At 45.6% G+C, this 7,500-nt stretch overlaps 1 protein-coding gene across 7 annotated transcripts in view; it reads right to left on the reverse strand.

Moving 5' to 3' along the window:
- LOC147020269 (uncharacterized) overlaps positions 1-7,500 on the reverse strand; it is a 178,986-nt gene that overhangs the window by 139,539 nt on the left and 31,947 nt on the right. The window lies entirely within an intron of this gene.

The following is a 7,500-nucleotide window of genomic DNA, read 5'->3' on the forward strand; positions in this document are numbered from 1 at the left end:
CGGTGGGTCACAATAAGTGGCCGATATACGGGAACGAATTCGGTGGCTGAAAGAGGACATAGCCAACAGAGTCGACGAACAATGTGGAAAATAGAATTTAGTAGTGTTCTATACCCGTAATTTGGAATATGAGAAGAGCAAACTGAACAAAAGAATAGAGCAAGAGCAGATTGGTATCTCCCAGGATAGGAAGAACTTGGAGGAGGAATGGAAAAAAAGCTAGAAAAGGAAAAACGTGAACATGATTTGGAACTGAAACAACTGAAGGAAGAGGTAAGATCAGGCAATCAGATTAGAGAAAACCTAGAACATAAGATAAAACGAGGAGAGAAATATCTGGAGTAAGGGAAGGAAGAATTGTTGGAAAAGTCAAGACAGTTCGAAGAACTACAGGGAGAAATGAGTAAAGTAGAGTGGAGTACCTACGAGTCGGAACAAGAGAAGAGCAAACTGAACGAAAGAATAGAGGAAGAGCAAATTAGTAATTCCCGGGATAGAGAGAACTTGGAAGAAGAATGGAAAACAAAGCTGGAAAAGGAGAAACGGGAATTGGAACTACTGAAGGAAGAGGTAAGATCAGGCAATCAGATAAGGGAGCGCCTGGAACAGGAGATAGGAAGAAAAGAGGAATATCTGGAATGACTATGGGGATACTCTAAGAAATTGGAGGAAATGAGGAGGGAAGACGGCAAAAGAGATGTGGAGATGGGCAAGAAATTAGGGGAAAAAGCTTCTGAGTTACAGAAACACCAAAGCAAAGAGAGGGAATTACAAAACGAACTGAGGATGTTAAGGGAGGAAAGAAAGAGAAAGGAAAATGAAACGTTAAGGAACCACACTGTGCAGATCGAACAGTTAGAAGCCAAGGCCAGATTAAAGAATGAGATGCAAGAAAGAGTAGTGAAGGAACAATGAATGAGACAGGAAAAGGAAATCAACCAAGTGAAAGAAACGACGAGATTGGAGAAGGAAGAACATGAGACAATGGGAGAGGAAACAAGAAAGAGTAGTGAAAGAATAACGAATGAAGCAGGAAAGGGAGATCAATAAATTGAAGGAAACAACGATATTGGAGAATGAGTAACATGAGAGACAGTGGGAAAGAAAACAAAAAGAACATGGATTTGAAATTTAACAACTAAAGGAAAAAGCAAGGTTGGAGTATGAGGAGATAGTGAAAGAACAACGAATGAAACGGGAAAAGGAAATCAGCCAATTGAAGGAAGCGACGAGATTAGAGAATGAAGAACAAGAGAGACAGTGGGATAAGAAATAAAAAGAACAAGGAATGAAACAGGAAAAGGAAATCAACAAATTGAAGGAAACGATGAGATTGGAAAACTGACTGAAAACTGACTGAAAACTGATTGGAAAACAAAAAGAAAATTAATTTGAAACTGATCAACTCAAGGGGAGAGCAAAGTTGGAGTCCACGGAGATGGAAAAACTCCGGAAAGATAACGAACAACTAAAAAGGCTCGGAGAGGAAGAACGACTCAAATGGGAAGGAAAATGGAGCCAGGAAGTAGAACAGCACAATAATGTGGGATGTGTGATATTACCACAGGGAGTAATGTTAGTGGTGCGGAACTTGATTGACCTCACTCGTCAGATGACACCACAATTAGAGCAAACCCTGGTGATTGAGACATTGAGGGAGCATGCGGGGTTGTTGACGAGTGAGATACATTTTGAGCAGGTCAAGCATGTGGAGCTGACAGCCCCAGAGGAGTATGGCAAACCGATGATGAGCAACCTGCTGGAGAGAAGCGACCAGACAGAGGTGACTCTGGAACGAAGCAGGTACGTGGGTACATGCATACATGGTGCGGACGATGAGCTTAAGGTAGAAATTGAATTTTATGTCAACGAAGAGACTCTGTCCGGTGGGGTGCACATATGCGTGACCCCTGAAGGTGTGTGTGGTGTGCCTGTGAACGAATGCTGTGAGCCCACAGTCCAGACTACAGCACCGGTATGTGCTGCTGAGGCCAAAGTGTGTGTGGATATTCACTTCGCGGTAGAGAATGTAACCCTGGAGTGCGAGGCAGTTAGTCAGTATGCAGGCAAAGTTGAATGTGTGGAAGGTCAACACATAACCTTGGAATGTGTGCAGCCTGCTGTGTGTGGGAGTCCTGAGCATGGAATGAGTGGTGACATGGGAAATAGGTTTGAGGTGCAAGGGAAAATAGAAATGCCACCAGGACAGAACTTGACACAGGGGACAGAAACCATAATGGACAGCTCCGCATGGGTTCTTACAGAGTCGGAGGTGTTGCATCCAGGAGCAGGCTTTAGAAATTGGATTTTAATTTCTCTATCAGCCTCACAGGAACTTTGGGGTAGAGCGCAGATGAGTGGCAGGCGGCACTGGCATGTGTCACTTGGTCTTCAGACCTTTCTGAGCACACGAGTGGTTTGGCCAGCTGAATGGGGTTTATCTGCCTTCAGGGAGTTATGGAGAAGAGGGGGAGGCCGCCTCCCTGATTGGGGTTTACCTGATTTCCGTGAACCCTAGAGAAGAGGGGGAGGCCGTTCCACCGATTAGGGTTTACCTGACTTCCGCGAACCCTGGAGAAAAGGAGGGGGTAGATCACAGCCCCTATTGAGGCGTGACCCCCTTGAGCCGTGGCGGAAAGGCGGCGGGCTCATGTAATGGGAAATGAGGGATTCGTTCCCTCACTCCCCTTCCAATGAGCCAAAGAAGTAGGCCAGCCATATGGGGATGTAAGAAATTTTGATTGGAAATTGCACCGAAAGTGATTGCAAATTGAGAGATGACAGAAGGCATGAGTGGCACGAGTGGATTTGAGTGATTATTGGGAAAAAAAAAAGTGGTGGAGACATTACAGGCAGAGCATTAAACACACCTGAAACAAGTGGATGACAAAGGGTCGCTTGTTTGAGGAAGGATTGAAATGCCTGATTGGAACCATGCAGAGGTTCCATGGGGATGGTGACGAGATTTTGATGTTTCGTTTAAATGGTTGGAAATAAACGATTAGGGCAGTCTGGAGGAGGCCAGCGGACGACGGACATAGTGACAAATTAGTTGGGATTTGATTAAAAAGTGTACTGGTTAAATTTGATGACAAAGTGGGATCCGAGGGACTGGTGTGTTTTTGTTTTCACATAAAAGTGAAAGGTGTCGGATAGTGTTGTGGACTGGGAGTGTGGCACTGTGGAATGAATGACTAAAGTGTTTGGGTGAATGGCGTGATTGTGCAGATGAGGAGAGTGAGTGCGAACAACGTACCCTGTCGGTAGGAATCTCCTAACCAAGTTAGTGTAGGTTTGGGGGACTTGGAGGATTTGATATGGATTCTGGCTGCTGTTCCATTGTGCAGGCGGACTGTGAGGGGTAGGTGCAGGCCAAGGTATGGGGATACTGGCTGGTAGTGTGACATGGTCTGGGAAGTTGGTGAGTCGGGAAATAGGGCAGCAGGGCTTTGGGGGTTCCTGGCAGGTGAAGGCTGTCGGAGGTGCCAGGAGAGCACGGTAGCTTCAGTGCTATGAGAGCACAGTATGGGTGCTATGTGAGCACAGTGTAGGTGCTATGAGAGCACAGTATAGGTGCTATGAAGGCACAGTATGGGGGCTAGAGAGAGCCACCCCTTAGTTAGGAGCGCCAGAAGCACACTCAGGTGAACTCCGAGGTCGCTGGGTCTCCTCCACCTCTGATTGGAATCATGCAAAGAGGCCTAGTAGTAGTCACACTCCCCAGCCAGCGAGTTATGCCTGGCACCACTGAATGGAAAAAGACAAATAAGGGCCTTGCCCAGGTTTAATAGGATGGAACAGTGTGCCAGGTCGGGAAAAATGGGTCATTAGGATCATTCTAGCCATAGCAGGGTTTGTCGCATTGTCTGGAGCTAAAAGTGAATGGTTAGGTTTGATGGACTCTCCTCCGCACCATTCATGTGTGACACCTGGTACGAGTAATGTTGATGGGAGAATTTGTTAACAAGGGCCAGGCTAGGTCACCCTCTCCAAGTGCCAAAAAGGCCACCAGTATGTCATGAGCACACATCCACGAAGATAACAGTTGAGTAAGAAACACACCATCCTGTCTGTAAAAGGAAAAAAAAAAGAGGAAGGAAGAAAAAAAAAAAAAAGAGGAAGGAAGAAAAAAAAAAGAGAGAACTTAAACAAAACAAGTCAGGCAAGGAAGGTTAAGGGTACACTCCATCTCACCTGGTCTAAGGTCATCACACCCATTTGCGTACTCAGGAACGCCTCCAAACCGCATTTGCTTACCATCGATATCACCGTCCCACCATTGCTGTGTCACCTGCTGTCAAATGCAGGGCTTGTTGCCTGCTGCTGCTCGTGAGTAGGCCATATGGGCTGAAGCATTTTTGTGGGCCATTGAGGCCAAAGTGCTTTTGTGGGCCGTTGCGGCCGAAGATGCATGCTATTTTGTGGGCTCAGTGAGCCGAAGAACTCTGTGAGATTAGGCCACTGGGCCGACTGAACTCAATAAGGCCACGAAGTGAGGAAACCCTCAGGGGTGAATAGACAATACTGGTGAGAGGCCAATAAGGCCACGAAGTGAGGAAACCCTCAGGGGTGAATAGACAATACTGCCGGGAGGGGGCATGACGCAGCGAACACGTGAAAGAACTTTGAACCTTTGAATGTTCTGCTCCTATGCCAATATTGGTGTTAAAAGTAAAATTGAATGCTCTCCCGTTCAAATCCATCATTAGAATGTTAAGTAGTGTGCATAGAGTGTGAATTTGTTTGTTAGATTGGTGACCCGACACACGAGGATAGGAACATGCCAATCTTACTGACACTTTGGTTTTTGGAGTTAAGTGCTTCCCATGTTGTGGGTTAGAGTAAATGGGAGATCTGTGCTGTACGTTAGACAGGGCCATTGCCGTGGGCTGCCCCAGATGGAGGCTCAGGAGAGCCTCGGGAGAAAGGTGGGGGTAGTGTTACGGAAATGGCCCTAATTGGACTACTAAATATAGGATTAGCTCAGATCCCCCATTAAATGCATGTATAGTTAGGTTGTTTGGTAAAATGGACGTAATATGTGTGTGTCGGGAGGTGTAAGAGGCTGTATTGTTGTTGTGCGGTGGTGGTGGAACGAGAGGTCCCTCTTCTTCTTCCCCATCCTGGACGAGGCCCCACTCAGTCGGCTGAGAGGGAGTGGCCAAAAAGAGAAAATGACGTGAAGGGGAGGAGTTTGTTGGTTTCGCCGAGAGAGGGCGTGCTCGTGTAACGGGAGAGCAAGAAAAGACCTCGTGAACAACTTCAGTTTGGCAGGAGTGCAAAACTACAGTCGGTTGAGAGGGTGCTCGTGTGTCGAAGCGAGTGAACGAAGGCTTCGGAGAAAAGAGTATTGTGTGTGGAAAACAACAGTCGGGTTTTCGAGGCGTGCTCGGAGTGGCTTCAAAGCGAGAGAAATGAAGGCTTCGTGAAAAGGTTGAGTTTTGAGAAACGACAGTCGGCTTTGAGAGGCTGCCTGCACATCGAGTCTACCCTTTTGGACAGTGGGAGAGGCGGCCTGCACAGAGTCGACGATCGACTCGTATGGGGAGGTGATCGACAGGTTCGGCCTGCGTCTGGCCGCGGAGCCTCCGTACTTACTCACCTCATGGCTCGACACGTTTTTCGATCCGCCTGCGGAGCTCGGCACCTCGATTTGGGCCTTGTCTGATGAACGGGCCAGGCCTGGATTTGTATGCTGGACCATGAGAGAGATCAGCTGAGGCCCATCGTCGATATCACGCGGGGTGAGAGTGCGCAAAGACCGCGTGCGTTGGGAAGGGAGCAAAAGTACGACTCTTCCATTTCGCTACGCGGCGCGTTCGAGCTGGAGCTCGAATCCATGGACATCCACCTTTTGCGAGCGACATTCGTGCTTTTGACACTGTCCTCTCGTCCATGAAACATCACGAAGTACTCTGTCTTGTCTTGCATGCTGTCTGTCTGTCTGTCTGTCTGTCCTTGTCTGCACGTTGTTTAAGGCATATCTCGGTAGCGACCCCCTCGAAACCAGTAGTCCGTGGTTCCCTAGTTAAGAACGGATTGAGGAGTGTTAATAAAAACATTGTCGTGAATTTTGCTTGTGTTGTGATCCCCGATGTTCCCCAATAAATCTGGTTAATTCGTCTGAAGTTGCCGCTATGGATTAATTCGTGTCACTTCGAGGAACGATCCGTTCGTTTGGCATATAAAACCAAAAATGGTTACAGACTGGCAGAAAACGCTCGGCATCTGACAAAACCAGTCTGTAACTAGAGGGGGAGCACTCGGTCGAGTGCAAAACCTCCGCCGCCAATACTGCTGGGTCACTTAAGTGAACCTGATATCCGATTCATTGTAGGTCAAAACGGACCAGACTCTACTGAACCACGATTGAATAAACTAAACTAGATCGATGCGCATGTAGAAAATGCCAGAAAAAAAAAAAATCGAAATTTTTTGGAAAAAAAAAAGGCGCAAAATTTTTTTTTTTCTAGCAAATTTTTTTTTGGGGGGGGGGTTGGAAATCACTCAAAACATGTAGAAATGCAAAAAGAAATATCAAATATTTTTCAAATAAAATCGAAATTTTTTTGAAAAAAAGTTGCAAATTTTTTTTTTCTCTAACATTTTTTTTGTTGTTTGGAAATCACTTAAAACATGCAGAAATGCAAAAACAAAAATTCAAATATTTTTTCAAAATGGCCGCCATATTGGACTTTGCACCAAGTCCAAAATTTAATGGCATGATCCTTGGACGATACCCAATTCCCCCACCAAGTTTCATCGAAATCCGTCCAGGAGTTTTTCCGTAATACTGTTCACAAACAAACAAACAGACAGGGGTGAAAACAGTAACCTCCGTCCATCTTCGATGGCGGAGGTTAACCAGAGGTTCTATTTTCCCAAATGGTAAGGTACAAGGATTACGTTGGTATCGCGATTGAAGGCACGTGACCCGAGGCCTGTGCTGAGCCGGCCGGTGTTATAAACCCCGGAGACGGTGGTGGTAAGGGTGACGCCTCGGACCGGGTGAGACTCCCGCCACCCCGGATCCGCAACAATACACATATATATATATATATATATATATATATATATATATATATATATATATATATATATATATATATATATATATATATATATATATATATATATATATATATATATATATATATAATCTCCCAATGCTGATTGCAGATACAAATTTCATTTTAAAATGTTCCCGTAATTGCATTTTTCAGTCTTTGACCTTTTAAGACACCCCAGGGGGTAAGACCAAAATGACACTGCTTTTTCACATTCATGCCACGTGGTGATCATAACTACCAAGTTGGTGAATATCTGTCTAACCATTTAGGAGATAACATGAAAGGCAGACAGACAGACACAACTGATTGTGGGGATAAAGACCCCTCCACTCCACCCCCCCCCCGTTTTTTTTTTCAAAAAATGGGGATAAAAAAATATATTTGAAGCCAACACCATGTAGGAACCGTTCCACTGAATTATTCAATCCAG

This window comes from Eptatretus burgeri, chromosome 9 (assembly GCF_056783735.1).
Source record: "Eptatretus burgeri isolate ZD-2024b chromosome 9, Ebu_testis_v1, whole genome shotgun sequence".
NCBI classification, from domain to species: domain Eukaryota; kingdom Metazoa; phylum Chordata; class Myxini; order Myxiniformes; family Myxinidae; genus Eptatretus; species Eptatretus burgeri.